The sequence below is a fragment of the Dermacentor variabilis genome, chromosome 2 (assembly GCF_050947875.1).
Source record: "Dermacentor variabilis isolate Ectoservices chromosome 2, ASM5094787v1, whole genome shotgun sequence".
In the NCBI taxonomy this organism is placed as follows: Eukaryota; Metazoa; Arthropoda; class Arachnida; order Ixodida; family Ixodidae; genus Dermacentor; species Dermacentor variabilis.
The window spans coordinates 219,608,904-219,625,338 of NC_134569.1; the positions used below are offsets into that span (position 1 = coordinate 219,608,904).

The 16,435-nt window shown below is 44.6% G+C and overlaps 1 long non-coding RNA gene across 1 annotated transcript; it reads right to left on the reverse strand.

Moving 5' to 3' along the window:
• Window positions 1–7,045: 7,045 nt before the first annotated feature.
• Window positions 7,046–14,717, reverse strand: LOC142573111 (uncharacterized). The gene is made up of 3 exons (XR_012826223.1): window positions 14,386–14,717; window positions 13,169–13,259; window positions 7,046–7,293 (listed from the first exon to the last, which is right to left on the reverse strand). It is a non-coding gene; the product is annotated as an uncharacterized LOC142573111 (long non-coding RNA).
• Window positions 14,718–16,435: the final 1,718 nt, after the last annotated feature.

A 16,435-nucleotide genomic window follows, 5' to 3' on the forward strand; every position in this document is an offset into this window, starting at 1 on the left:
ACTCCGTTGGCGGTCCATCAATGGTGAAGCGCTGGGAAAGGCGATTCTTTGAGTTTTCGCGTAACATAGTTAGATTATCTCGTAATGTAAAATTACAATCCGCCACTATCATGTCTGTCGGTTTGTGTGTATGTCATACGTTACGATTTTTCGGCGTATTTCAGATTGAGGCATTTAATTAAGTCGCCTTCTTGCGCCAAATGGAGGACCTTGGTATGGCTGGTTTGAAAATCATTTTGTCGACAACGACGTCCGACGCCGGCTTCAGACACCATATTTTGGGGGACACCGGGCCCTTAACGCTATCGCGTTAAAGTTGGCTCCAGCAGCTTGTTAGGAGTACGTATACCTGGCGTAAACGTGGCACATTATTTATCGACGACTGGTCATGAATTGGACCATTCCTATATCGCATACTGAACGAGTATGTTGTAGTTCGAACACGTTCCCAGTTCCTCAAGTCGTCTACGTGTCCATATTGCAACAGGCAGAAAATTGACAATTTTGGCACATACCAAGAGTCTCTTGCGCTATTCTCGTCGATACCACAACCAGCAGATACCCAATGGTCAAAGTTGAATCGCCTCCAGTTTGAAATTGTGATCCGTAGGCTGACGATCATTGAAACTAGGCGAAATTGGTAAATAAAGGCTACATTTCATCACGGAATGTACACCGAGCTATCGTTTCAGAGTTTGACATTGGTCTTAGCCAGTCAAAACTGACATCAGGCGCGAAAGAAAACAGTGAATGGATTGCGGTATGGGCCGCCTAAACTGTATAGTCATTTTGTATAGAATTTTTTTTCACTGATATATAGGGTGGCATTAATCAACTTACAATGTTCCTACACCGGCTAGCAGTCGACTTTTTTTTTTCTAAGCGTCTGAAGTACACAAACATTTCAACGAAAGGTTTTCTTCACGGCACCCATAGTCCCCATGTTTATATACACCGATATTTGTCCGCAATATGTAGACCTTTAAGCTATATAAAATATCGTTCCTTGTTCTCGTTATCGTGGACATCAAGCGTAGCTTCACGGTTAAAAGAAGGACATGTTTTGGGGGTAAAAAGAAAAAAACAAGAGGCACCGGTGAAGATTTTTTGCCGCAACCTCCGCTACTGTTACGGCAACGTCGGTATTTTTTGGTGGGGATTAATTTAGGCGTGAATTGCCAGACATACCACTCAGGTCTACGACCGAATGGGTTATGTCAGCAACCACAGAGCGTCATGCTTCTAGCCACTTTAAGCTGGTTTGAAGAATGACGCAGCGGAGTTAGCAGCGCCCCCCAGGTGCACATCCCACGAATTGGAGCCATGCTCCGGGCAGGGGAGACACTTGTACCCTTTATGCGGTGGGTCTCCGCCGGCGGTGGGATTCGAACCCGCCACCTCCCGAAGCCGAGGCCGGCGCCCTAACCACTGCGCCACGACTTCGGTGACATTTCGAATGTTAACATCGTGTTTTCTGTGCGGGAACGCTTTCTCCCCCTTACCTACTCAGGAATCCTTTTGTTCCCTTCACGCCTGAGGCAAATCTGCCCTTTTCATGGTGCGACGGCGCATGCGCCCAGGCCTAGCGGGTTAGTCGCGAAACATCTTGGAAGGGTCGTGCGCAAACCCGCGTGCCGGGAAGTCCCCTGTAAAAGAAAAGAAAAAATTTAAGCGCTCGAACGCACGCCGCTACAAACGCTCGTGTAAGGTATTGCCTTGAAACTCCACTGGTAGCTCGTCAGCGTCAGCGCGGTGCCGAAAACATGTGTAGCTTAAGACTGCAAGTCAACTTTTAAACAGAAAGCGACTAAGTTGTCGTATGGACTGCGCCGTGAGGCTACGTTGTTCCCGCCCTTCATTGATGGCTGGCCAATTCATTAAGCAAAAGCCCTTGTGTTACACTTGGGCAACGCTTTAACGTATCACGTTGAGGACGAAGTCTTGTTGCAAGGTCGGCCCTCACATGCTGGTGGTGGCAGCGCGCGCGTGGCTTCACGTACTCATTCAAGGCGCGGTAAGACTGGGTCGATACGAAAACGACAAGACGCTCACGTCAACGAGTGACCAACTGTTCAGTACAATGCGTCACTGAAAGCACACTATCATATCAGGCCGAACAAGACGCAGCCGACGAGCGCGAGTTGCCGCACGGCGACGGGCTTGCTTGCCAACAGCACCGCGAAAATCACTGCGCCGGCCAACGAAGCCTAAGCGATCGGCTATCAAACTGACGACGCGAAATGGCGACAGCGCCTTCGCTTGTGTATCTAATTAATCGCCGTCAAAGTGTGGAAAAACATGCCTGAAAGTTCAAATGCACAAGATTCAACCCTCCCACGCCATCCGTGCACATGAAGTTTGAGTCAATGCTGATGCTGTTCAACGAATGTTAAGCCTAATGCCGTCGTGCTCGTGCACACACTTTTGGTGGACTTGAGCTGAAAGGGAAGCAGTTAGAACGAATGAAAGAGCTTTTATAGCTCAGTGCGGTCGTTCGCGATTAGAAATGACTACACTCCACTTCGCAACGCGCGTATACACTATAAGCGGCAAGCGGTGACACAGCGTTGTGCCAAAATCTGTACGCCACCGTTGCCGTATGTGTCCATTCGCATTCGCTACGTAGATCGTTGGGGCAATATTTGCAGCTAAGCCGACACATTAGTCAATTCCAGAGATGCATTGTTTGCTTCTGCGTCAAGCGAGAAACAAGAGCCGGTGCTTTTGGTTTACACCAGAAGAAACAACTGCCTCTCTCAGTTGTACTACCTGTGTCAGCGATGGCGTCCAACTTTACCCGAGAGAACGACACGGTCTGTAAATGAGCACTTAATTTATGCGAACACAGTTTTCTCAAGAACGTTTCCTGGTACGCGCAAACTCCTGAGTATGATGGAGTTCAAAAAAGCGATAATCAGAAATAAATTATCAGCCCGTAATATGTTATCTGGATCACAGTTGTCATTGTTGAAGTGGCTCGGCAGCTCATATTGTCGCGTCTCCGGGTGGTACAACTCGGCACATATGCGCAGCTATGTATGTTTTGCTACGTTCAGAGATTATTTCATATCAGCGATGCACCTTTTACAGAATATCTGACGCTCAACGATCTGCGCCTGCAGATGTCTATGCAAACAAGTTTACCGCTTCGATAAATCCGGCGTAGAAGGCTGCGCTCGAATACCTTTTGAATATGCGAAATGTGATAATAATGTTTAACAAAAATACCAAATGCGAGATTCAAGTCTAAAATGAGCGACCTCAAACTCCAAGGGAGCCGTGTCGGCAAACGGAACTTCACGTGCCTTTATCGGTCGCACCGTTTGCACAACAGCGCACACAGGCCCCCTCACCCAGTAGTCATTGACGGCTTCGTGGCTTCCACGAACGACATTCTGCCCGGAGAAAACATTATTAATGATTATTGATCCGCGAAACGCACACATGAAGCGCACTCACCGTGGGCGCAGGTACACAAATGAACCGGCGAAAGCCCCGACGCCCTTCGAAAATGTTTCCAGCTGTTTGCGGCAGAGGGCAGCACAGGAAAATGAAACGCAATGGGTAATTAATATACAACGATTTCTAAACGCTTCTGGCGCGGTAGTTCTGAAGGAACACTTTCGCAGGCGTACCGACGGCCTTTCACAACTGTGAATACATGCTCGTCAACCACAGGAGTACAAATCGAAGCACGCCAAAACGAATATAAGCGCAAATATAGAATAAATAAATATACGCCACCTGCGACCTTTTCTTTTTTTTCTATTCTTTTGTTTGCTTGATGAAAATCTGTATTGGAACATTGCAACTGTTGTCACTTACGTTATTTGCATAGGCACTAATATGCTTGGAAAGCTTCCCAATCATATTAAAGTGGATCGATGTGTGCATTTTTTAATATCGCGGTGATGTACATACTCTTAATACATGTTTGGACTGTTGATCTACAATGCGGTAAGAATTGCTCCTCAAATTACTGCGTAGTTGACCATTTCTGGGCACAATCGATCACATAAAAGCAACGCACAGGCAAAAGCACGTAACTTGCTAGTAATTACGAAACTTTCTTCAATTTACTTCGTGACACACTATCCGCATACCGAATATAAGACGACGAGCACTACTAATGCTTATTTATGTATATCTCTTAACCGCTACGTCTCTTTTATGCGGCTTTGCTGAAGGCGTCTTTATGCGCTAGTCTTGCGCAACATTATTTCATCAGCGCAAGAAACAAGTGCAATAGGCAAACACTCAACAAGGTTGGAAGAAAGCATTTAACATAATCCTAGCTGTCTTGTGCAGCCTACCTTTGCTCATATGCCCATGCCCTCGAAAATTCATGCGTATATCAGCGGATACAAGTAGACGCGATATAAGGGCCAAGAACACTTCTACATTAAAACACGTGAGAGTATATTGTGTTTATTCATAGAACCACTGTTGAAATACTTATTGAAATAGCAGTATCTAAACAATGCTGGCTGCGTTTTGCGGCAATGCTATCCATCATGCGCCCGTGCTCGACTTGAAGATGTACTTGGTGGATCGGCCCCCGATAACTGGCTCTCGTGCACTTTGAGCCCTCCTCCACTAAAGCATGACGTCATCCTGCGTTCATGCATCATCTGATCAGGCAGCTCGCTTTCCTCCTTCTCCCCTTATGAGCTGTGTTGTTTATTCTACCTCTGCATTTTATTCAGCAATATATCAAATACATCTGTTAAAAAATGGAGCACGCTTATGCTTCGCGTTTAAGAGTGGCACGTGACAGCATTCAAAGATCCCTGACTGCTTCTCACACTTCCCGGCAACTGCAGCATTTGTACCTGTGATGTTTACCGGGAAACGTCGGCTGCGAACGCTAGCCACGAAGGGGGGCTTTCTGGAAGAAATGGTGCTTCCAGCTTGCGGCCCGATGCGGCGTAGGCGAGCGCCATCTAGAGGCATTGCAAGGAACTGGGCGCACCACTCCGTCGCCCCCGAGATACTCACGAGACGGCGCCTGCAAATGGCGGACTCCGTTGGCGGTCCATCAATGGTGAAGCGCTGGGGAAGGCGTTTCTTTGAGTTTTCGCGTAACTTAGTTATATTATCTCGTATTGTAAAATTACAATCCGTCACTATCATGTCTGTCGGTTTGTGTGTATGTCATACGTTACGATTTTTTGGCGGATTTCAGATTGAGGCATTCAATTAAGTCGCCTTCTTGCGCCAAATGGAGGACCTTGGTATGGCTGGTTTGAAAATCATTTTGTCGACAACGACGTCCGACGCCGGCTTCAGACACAATATTTTGGGGGACACCGGGCCCTTAACGCTATCGCGTTAAAGTTGGCTCCAGCAGCTTGTTAGGAGTACGTATACCTGGCGTAAACGTGGCACATTATTTATCGACGACTGGTCATGAATTGGACCATTCCTATATCGCATACTGAACGAGTATGTTGTAGTTCGAACACGTTCCCAGTTCCTCAAGTCGTCTACGTGTCCATATTGCAACAGGCAGAAATTTGACAATTTTGGCACATACCAAGAGTCTCTTGCGCTATTCTCGTCGATACCACAACCAGCAGATACCCAATGGTCAAAGTTGAATCGCCTCCAGTTTGAAATTATGATCGGTAGGCTGACGATCATTGAAACTAGGAGAAATTGGTAAATAAAGGCTACATTTCATCACCGAATGTACACCGAGCTATCGTTTCAGAGTTTGACTTTGGTCTTAGCCAGTCAAAAGTGACATCAGGCGCGGAAAGAAAACAGTGAATGGATTGCGGTATGGGCCGCCTAAACTGTATAGTCATCTTGTATAGAATTTTTTTTCACTGATACATAGGGTGGCATTAACCAACTTACAATGTTCCTACACCGGCTAGCAGTCGACTTTTTTTTTTCTAAGCGTCTGAAGTACACAAACATTTCAACGAAAGGTTTTCTTCACGGCACCCATAGTCCCCATGTTTATATACACCGATATTTGTCCGCAATATATAGACCTTCAAGCTATATAAAATATCGTTCCTTGTTCTCCTTATCGTGGACATCAAGCGTAGCTTCACGGTTAAAAGAAGGACAGGTTTTGGGGGTAAAAAGAAAAAAAGAAGAGGCACCGGTGGCGATTTTTTGCCGCAACCTCCGCTACTGTTACGGCAACGCCGGTATTTTTTGGTGGGGATTAATTTAGGCGTGAATTGCCAGACATACCACTCATGTCTACGACCGAATGGGTTATCTCAGTTTGAGTCAATGCTGATGCTGTTCAACGAATGTTAAGCCTAATGCCGTCGTGCTCGTGCACACACTTTTGGTGGACTTGAGCAGAAAGGGAAGCAGTTAGAACGAATGAAAGAGCTTTTATAGCTCAGTGCGGTCGTTCGCGATTAGAAATGACTACACTCCACTTCGCAAGGCGCGTATACACTATAAGCGGCAAGCGGTGACACAGCGTTGTGCCAAAATCTGTACGCCACCGTTGCCGTATGTGTCCGTTCGCATTCGCTACGTAGATCGTTGGGGCAATATTTGCAGCTAAGCCGACACATTAGTCAATTCCAGAGATGCATTCACTGTAAAATAATTTACACCCCTAAGGGTTTTTTTTGTGTGTCTATAACTAACCCCCTAGCACCCTAGAAAAAGCTGGGTTTTATAGGCAATTACACCCTTGTGATGGTTATTCTATATTCCAATAACACCCTATCCCTTCAGGGTGTTTTGAACAACATATTACCCTTCGACCCATGGGGTGTAAGGGTGTGATCAGGAATATATTACCCCTTCACCTATCAGGTGTAATGAGCAATATAATAGCCCTTGCTATAAGGGTGTTGAAGTACGGCATATTGAAGCGGGTACACATGCACTTCATTGTATGTTTTGTAAGTCTACAGTCAGGCTAGCACATAGAAATGTTATGTACGGAGTGCATACAATAGGTAATGTGTTTCCAAGCGCATGGCATAGCAACTTTGAGAGAAAACACATAAGAACGTGTGAGTGTTCTGCGTGAAATGGTCCATTTACCACAGATACAGGAAGAGTGACTGCATGGAGGGTCATTTATTCTAGCCACCTGTACAATATTTAGAGCTTGCACTACGCCTTGTATGTGGTGACAAGTCTTGTGGTCGTTCTACACTGAAGAACAGTCTTATTCAAACCAATGTTCCAGGGCACAGGCGAGGCTGGTGATGCCTTTGTGTAGCTCCATTCCAATGTCCTAAGGCGAGCCATCATAGATGAAGCCATTTCTTCATTGATCACTGTAGCCATCTGCTTGTTTTCTACCTGCAAAATGATTTGTTGTAATTCAATGTCAGGAAAAGTACACGAAACATGACAAGCAGCGCTTCCCTGCATCATTCACTTTAATATTTCAAGATCACATGAAGACCACGATAAAGAAAACAAGCACAGATGGTACTAACTTCCAAGAAATCGTTATTTCGAAAAAATAAGGCATTTATTCTGCCACATCATGAATGTAGGAGAGAGAGGCTACACAATTAAATGAGGGCAATTAAGAAATTATTGCCTCCAAGCCCACTACTTTGCCAATATTACTGCAAAGATTTTGAACGCTTTATCATTGATGCACTTATGTTTATGCTATCGAATGTCACCTCACCTTCGTATCTCTTCCCGTTCCAGAGTAATCGAGCAATTCATGGCATCCAGTGGTGACGTCCAGTTGAAACAGCAGGCTGTAATTGAATTTCTGACTGCGGAAGGTTGTGCACATATCAACATTCATCGCCATCTGACTGCAGTTTACGGGGATGCCTGTGTTGACATCAGCACTGTGCAGAGGTGGACAAGGACTGTGAAAGACCAAAATCATGCCGCATCAAATCTCCAGGATCAGCACCGAAATGGACGGCCCACAATGGCTTCTGAAGAGGGTCATGAACATCAGGCAGATAAGTTGACTCAGGGCAATCGCAGGATCAAGCAACACCAGATTGCAACAACACTCGCCATTTCCATTGGCTCAGTGAGCCACATCATTAAAGACCTGCGTTACAAGAAGACTTGCGCTTGTTGGGTGCCACGGCGACTGAAGACTGACATGAAGTTGAAACATAGCCAACAAGTTCAAATCTTCTTGTAACCCAGGAGTTTCTTAATTATGTGGTTCACTGAACCAATGGAAATGGTGAGTGTTTTTGCAATCTGGTGTTGCTTGATCCTGCGATTGACCCGATTCAACTCATCTGCCTGATGCTGATGATCCTCATCAGAAGCCGTTGCGGGCCGTCCAGTTCGGTGCTGATCCTGGACGTTTGATGCGGCTGGATTTTGATGTTTCACAGTGCTTGCCCACCTCCGCACAATGCTGACTTCAACACAGGCATACCCGTAAACTGCTTTCAGACGGCAATGAATGTTGAAGGGCGTAGAACCTTCTGCAGTGAGAAATTCAATTACAGCCCGCTATTTCAAGCGGACATCACCACTGGATGCCATGCATTGATCGATTACTTTGGAATGCGAAGAGATAGGAAGATGGGGCATGTGACATTCTATAGCTTAAACATCAGTGCATTAATGACAAAGAGCCAAAATGTTTGCAGTACTACTGGCAAAGTAGTGTGTTTGGAGGCATTACTTCCTTAACCGCCGTCATATTACAGCAATAACGCTGGGTAGTTTGTTTTCGTGCGTGACATCTGACCCAAAACTACAATTTGGAATGTGCACAAATAAAGATGCTCGTGTTGAGTCCAATAAATTGCTTAGAAATATATCAATCCTGTCTTATGCGATAAGTTTACAATGAGAAGCCACATCATCTCACTGCAGCTTTTCCCTACAAGCAAGTTATATTGAAAATAAGGTGCAGACATATGCTTCGCTATGCATTGCAGGGTAACCATCAAGAGGTACTTTGACATTAATGCCTTGTTCCCAAAACCAATAGTGTAAATGCCAACCATTATTTCACAGGAGGTGGTGGCCACAAGGCAAAAACAAATTCGCAGGGTTTACGTGCCTAAACAATGACCTTACATTCATCGGTTAATATAACACATGGCATTGTTGTTTTGCCTGCCTCCTCAGGAATATACATCATTCATAGGAGTAGAAATAAGCGTTTTCACAGAAGCTTGCTCTTTTAACAAGAGGCACAAACGATGCTGTTCATCAGATTTCCCAGGCAAACAATGCAAGCATCGCTATACTCACTATTACAAACAATGCATGCATCACTATACTAAGCATCACTAAGCTGACCTTTATTTTTTTCTTAATCTATGACCTACACAGTGGCTGGTAACAACCCCTCTCTCAGAACTAGTTGGCATCTCTACTAGAAGCCCTACCTACACCTTTTTACATCATCTTAAGACATCTCCACTAAGCAAGCACATAATCCTGCTGACGTTTTTGTTACAGAGGTTTTCACTAAAGATCTTCCAAGCAAGAACCCTTTAGCATCTGATCATTTAGATGCTTTGAACTGGAACAACACAGTGAATGCATCATGCTTTACAGAAGTTTAGCTATTTTAATCAAAGCACAGTTAAAGCCTTTCATGTATGAAGTTTGTCATCTGCTTTCACTTGATCTTGCTGGTTATCTGATTGTAAGTTACACTAAGATCAAACATTCTAATGGCCAACATCTTTCATCTGTGAAGCGCAGAAAACTTTAGTGCACTTGTCAGTGTTGTTACAGCATTCTTAAATGTGATGATTAGGCTGCTGGCTGTTTAGCACTGTAGTAGCATTGTACAGGGTGATCATTTTTAAGTTTTATGGAATTTTAAAAAATTTCCTGTGGCAGATGGCATAATTCTTGTCCTTGACCTAGATTATTTGAAGAGGTGGACATCACTAGCATGAGAAATCTAAACACATGTTCGACTAATTAAAAAAATTCACTATTCACTTCGTAACTGATTATTTTACTGCGCATATTGCAATTTACCAATTGTAGCCAGTGAGCTTGGAAGACGTGTGTGCTTGAACTTCCAGGATGACACCAGTTTAGGAATAATTCCCTGATAAAGAACACTACACAATGGTGTTCCAATTACTTTTGTGCATCAGTGCAGAAAGCACATTTTGTTAAAAAAGTAAGTGGAACAACAGTGCATTTTTACGGCAAGTTTGATGGTCATTCTGGAAATCAATTCCAAAGTTGATGCATCTTGTAATCTCACTGGCTATGATTCGTAAATTACAATATGTGCTTCATATATGTGGTGGCGCTGGCAAACACTCCTAGAGTTCTACTAGGAAACAGAAATACCGAATAAAGTGGATGGGGAAAAGGCACCTGTTGTAGTTCAATTGGTAAAGCATCGCCCGCATAATGCGAAGACGTGGGTTCGTTCCCCACCTGTGGCAAGTTGTTTTTTCATCCACTTTCATTTTCAGTAATTTATAATTTCTTTATTTCATTTACTAATCACAAGTAATTTACCCTAAGTTGTCCTTGGTGTTAGTGTTTGCTAGCTTCTTAGGATAAGATTAATAAACATCGGCCCCTCGGTTAAGCCACTTTGTTTTTGTTTATATGTGCCATGAAGTAAGTAATTGAAAAGCTAATTTATAGATTTTCGTTAATTAGTTGAACATGTGTTTAAATTTCTCGTGCAAGATATTTCTGCCTGTTTGAATATTCCTGCTCAAGGACTAGAATTATGCTATATGCAACAGGTTATATTTAAAAATTCCACAAAACTTACTATCATCACCCTGTATAAAGACACTGTGAATTTTAAAACAAGCTTCAGTGAAGCTTACTGAATTAGCAAATGGCCAGTGTAACTAGCATGATTATCCTGGAAATCTTTTGTAGCTTATAAGCATAGAGCATTTCACTTACACATTTAGGAATGCGAAATTTTCTTGAAATCAGCCCTTTGTTTTTAACAGCTAGCATCCCTGCCAGTTTGGTTAGACATAATGTTGCATGACTTCAATAGTACTGCAAAATCAGATTTTCTTTCTGCTCCCAGTGTCTAGTGATGTATCTTTCCAGTGTCCTTAGCAGCTGAGATAACTAATGTTCCTGCAGGTAAATATCAGAAAACATTGCGATAACTGCCAAGTAAATGCAATCGTGCGTCTTGTTTACAATACAGCATGTGCTCTACCTCCTGCCAGGTTTGTTCTCCATATCAGGCCAGCACGCAACTTGTACAAGAGGCACCTGTCGCATGCATGAAGATATTTTATGAGGTTATGGTGGTGTCAAAACATGATATCAACCATAATGCCTTAAACTATTATATGAAACACTTGTACAAAGATAGAAAAGGCACCAATTTTGAATTTATCACATTCGGTTTACGGTACCATAGTAGAAATGGCTCAACTAGTACAGGTACTAGCAAACAGGCTAGTTGGTATTGGTCGATGACGTTCGACAATGTGAACTCGACAAAGGATGGAGAAAGAGGCGATAGCATTTTTCTCCATTTCTCGCCACTTTCGACATCCTTTGTACAAGTCCGCACTGTTGAACATCATGGGTCAACTAGTACAGCCTGAAAAAAATGTCATGAAAGAAAACTTGGCTCTCAATCTCGACAATTCTGCCTGTCAGGTATTATGGTTTCTTCTGAACTTATTTCTTTATATAAAGTCATGCCCATCAAGTAAAGCTTACCGAAAGAAATGAAAACAACATCAACACCTCTCAAGGCACATGCATCAAAGGAGTTAGAGCATCATACACATTACCTTTAAGTGCAAAAGTATTCTTTTTCTTAGGCAAATTGCATTTTTAGTTTCTTAAAGCCTATATATTCATTTGTCACAGCTATGGGAAAATCACAAGGTTGAAAAAGATGTGTTGGTGCAATTTCAACATTTATGTACAACACCAAAAGGTAAAGCACAGGAAGTCTCACTGCTCCTCTGTCTAAATGACACTCAGTTTCATTTGTCATGTCCACTCCCATCCTGATGGCAGCAGAAACAGGAAGAGAGCAGCGTGGTTCAGAAAGCAGACGAAGGAGCTGATATCCTAGCTGACATAACGAGTAAAGAAGGGAGCTGGTCAGGCTATGTAGTGCAGACTTGAGACATCATGCACTAGCGCAAGAAAAACAGCGGACGACAGCTAGAAGCACACACGACAGAGCTCTAGGCTTCAACTGAAATTTTGGCTACACAGAAACATAGGATTCAGGGGATGCGACCTCAACGGATGGAAGCAACATTCATCTTTCCCTTTCCCTGTCTGACAAAGGAGGTATCGGAGCAAATTGATGGATAGGTTCATTTCGAGATACGAACACTCTTTTTGGTGAGAGCCAAGGAAGGGGTGCTTACACACCTATCACCCACTTTTTGATGCAAAGTGCTTCGAATATTTTCATGTCGACCTGCCTCTAGAGCCGCATGGGCAGATGAGCGCTTTGAAACTGCTCAGTGCATGAGCACCTACAGGAATGATTGGCCAGATGGCCACCAGCCACTGGCAGCTGCCCTATCTTGGTTCCCCGAAGCAGTCTTTTAAACACCGACCTGTTTGACTTGAGGGAACATAGGGCTGCTTTCAGTGCCTTAGTGGCTAGTGGCCACCTGGCCAATTATCGCCATACGTGCTCATGCACCAGGCAGTTTCAAAGCAATCGTGAGCTCAGGCAGCTCCAGAAGCAGGTTCATAGGGAAATATACGAACCGCTTTGCATAAAGAAAGTGGGGAACAGGTGTGTGAGCAGCCGTCCCTGGCTCTTACCAAGAGTGTTCGTATGTGAAATTAACCTGTTCATCAATTTGTTCCGATAGCTCCTGTGTTGTTTACGTTGGTCGACATTCTGTGCATCCCATGTTTCTGTGCAGCAAAAATTTCAGTTGAAGTCTAAAGTTTTGTCTTATGTGCTTCTTTATGTTGTCGTCTTTTTCACGCTAGTTATTGATGTCTAGAGTCTGCGATGAGCACCAACTAGCCCAAGTGCCTTCTTCAACCATGTAATGCATACGGCAGATAACCGGCGGCACATTCGAGTTACAGAACGGATGCCAAGCGAGGACAAGGGTAGTCAAGGACGGTAGAGAATTAGACTGTATGATGAAGTCAGGAAATTTGCAGGCTTCACTTCGAATCAGCTAACGCAGGACAGAGGTAATTGGAGCTCACTGGGAGAAGTCTTCATCCTCCTGTGGAAAAAATATGTAGGCCAATTGTGATGAAAAAAGTATACCTGTTGGCTCAGACATCTTCACTGCCTTTTGAGCAATGTGTAGGCCCAAGACAATCAGCCGGTTCCCATGCAATTGCTTCATGCTGACTAACTGCATGGGCACAAGAAAACAACTCACCATTAATACCACTCGAGATTGACCACTTAATAAAAGAACCTCTCAAAACTGCAAACACAATTAAGCATTTACCAGCCTAATACATACATATATACAAGCCAAGAATAGTTACAATAACCATACGCTTTATAACTAGACATTAGAATAAGGTAGTGAAACATAGAATAGCCGTAGGATGTTCAGTGCAGTTCATTTCAGAAATACTGTCGACGACTGACAGGACGCCTTAGGCAAGGTTCAGTCGTACAACAAGAAAACAAATAGTAGTAGTAATAAGCATGCGTGCGTGAAACCAAAAAAACGAGTTCAAGGTCGAGAAAAATATGATCAGGCTCGGTGTACTTATTTATACGAAAAGATAAATTAATAAACAAATAGCGCAACCACGCGTTCATCCGCAACGGCACGAAATCTTCTAGAACAAACGAGTACAACTGAAAACGAAGGATAACCACATAGCCGGGATGTTGTGGTTCTTTTGTATTAGTTCTAGCGATGAAAGCACAAGCATTGCAAGCTACCTGCGTCATTACCTACCACGTGACCTGGGACAAAAAATAAAAAATAAGAACAAAACGAGTGCAAATACACAAGCGACATTTAATACGGTTGTCACACTGCACACTTTTGGCCGCGATCGATCCTGACTGGGATCGAATTTCTGGTCACGTTCGGCTTCCTTGCTGAATCTGCGGACGGGAGCCAATCGCGGTCGAAAATTTCAATCCAGAACAGGCTCAATCGTGATCGAAAGTGGCCGTGTGACACCGGTATAAGTATGCGCCCATCTTAGGCAACAGAATGAATTAGCCAAACCAAAGTATTATTTACCTGCCTGCGCTGTATACTGACGCGTAACAGTACTTAATTCTCTACAACTCTATGTGCTGTCACAATTAGTTGAGGACACACGAACAATGAAACATCCGATATATTTTCATTTCTTTTTCACGTTCGGTGCCCGTAGGCTCCGCCTGAAGTACACATACTACACTCGCATCCAACACACCTTGTGCTGTCCTTTAAAGAGATTACGCGAAAATTACTACCACAATGACGCGCCATAAAAACGCGACGCTGAATGTGACCACGTACGTACCTTTCATATGAGCCGTCCATGCGCCTTGCAAAAGGCCCTCGGTTTGAAGGCGGAGCGCTGTCACGATGTGTACTCTGGGCACGCCATTTCGTTTACGTAGTGGATGGACGATGATGACGATGGATTCCGCCGAAAAAAAAGTCCACTTCATCACTGTCCAGGCTGAATGGAAGATGTTTTCTCGTTGACCACGAATGACGGCCGTCGTAGGCATAGTAAACACACTGTCACAAAGAAACACCGATGTAGGCCGCTACTGCCTTTCTTTCTCACGCATAATCGCGTCGCCTTCAGTCCAGATGCTCCCTTCGCGTCGATGAGCACAAAAGTACACGAAAAATTGGAGGACGCTTAAGCTTCGCCTTCAAGAGTGGAACGCGACAGCGTTCCCATCGACCCGCCAAGGGGTGTAAGACAATGCGCTACGGCGCAGGGATCACTTACGAGGCGCCCCGCATTGGACTTTGCGGCCACCTATCACACGGAGAGCGTCGAGCAACGCAGCGTTCGGCGCGGCAACGAAACGTGCGCCTGAGCAAACGGAACGAACCAAAGAACTCGGTGTCTCGGAGGGGGAAACGATCTACGCCAGCCAAACGTCGTGATCGGCACGGGCAGAGAGATAGATAGATAGTGATCTAAAGGAAGGAACGGCGCTTGATTCTGCAACCCGCGTGGGAGCACGGCGAAGCGTCGTCAGGGGAGAGGGAGTCGGAGCCGCGACGCGCCTGGCACCGGTCCGCGCACAGCCCCAATGCGCGCATGGCGCGCCACCTGTCGGGGCAGCGCCGTACATTGCGAGGAGGGGGTCTTCTGTGCTTGCCGCACGATGGCTCTGCGTGTGCGGTAAGCGCAGAAGAAATGTAGCGGAAACTTACTTCGCTACTCGTGTAAATGCGACTTCTGTAAGTTACATGCTCATAATTACCGATATACACCGCAGTATAACTTTCTACGGCACGTTTTTTAAGTTACACCGCGTTCACTAGAAGCGCGTTTGTACCGCTTTCAAGCGTCGAACTCGTGGCTGAGTGGTAGCGTCTCCGTCTCACACTCCGGAGACCCTGGTTCGATTCCCACCCAGCCCATCTTGGAAGTTGCTTTTTATTTATGAAGTGCCTCACGGCCAACGCCGCGGACGCCGACGACACCGGCTTTTCTGCGACACGAACTCCTTAACGCTATCGCGTTAAAACAACGAGGTGGTGCAACCTAAACGTAGCGAAAAACAATCTAATTACTCACAACTTCAAGACTGTCACGGAGAACACACACATGTGCACCCGGCGGCCCGCCGCGACTCTCAGCAGCGATCGCGGCGACACCCGTCGGTCGAAGTTATTGCGATTTCGGTTTCGTTTTCAAGGCATAAATACATATATTCTTTTAAACTACGTGTGTATATAACTTTCGAGGCTATTTATTTTAAGCTACCTCTGAGCAATTATTATTATTATTATTTTATTTTTATTTTTATTATTATTATTATTAGTATTAGTATTATTATTATTATTATTATTATTATTATTATTATGATTATTATAAACAGAGGCAGATCCCACGCACTGTGGGAATCGACATAAGCGCAGCTTGCTGTTCTATTTGCGTTCACTGACGATATTTGGCGATGATGTTGACGGCCTACCACAGTCGTGATGTGATGTTGAATGTTATAATACAGAAAGACGTGCTTGCTCGAGGCGCTGTTGCGCGCCATTTTTCGTAGCTTACGTGAAAGTTAACGCTCTAATTCCCTTACACGAGCGCATCGCATCGGGGCTGAAGCGCTGATTTGCCGAACAGCCGTTTGCGTGTTGTCGTCTTGACGCTGCGGTGCTTTAGTGCGGCTTTGAGTCTCTGCATGCCCTGAGTCAGTGATCCACGTGCACAAAACTGCGCGGTGCTTACTTTTTAGAAATAGCAGAAACGTGCCCTTTCATACCTTGAAGTAAATTATTGTTTGCCCGCAACTGTTGCCATGTTTAGTAGTGGGCATTATGACGGCCAAAGGGGTTCAGAGAGTATTGTAGCGATGCCCACGAAGTTCTCG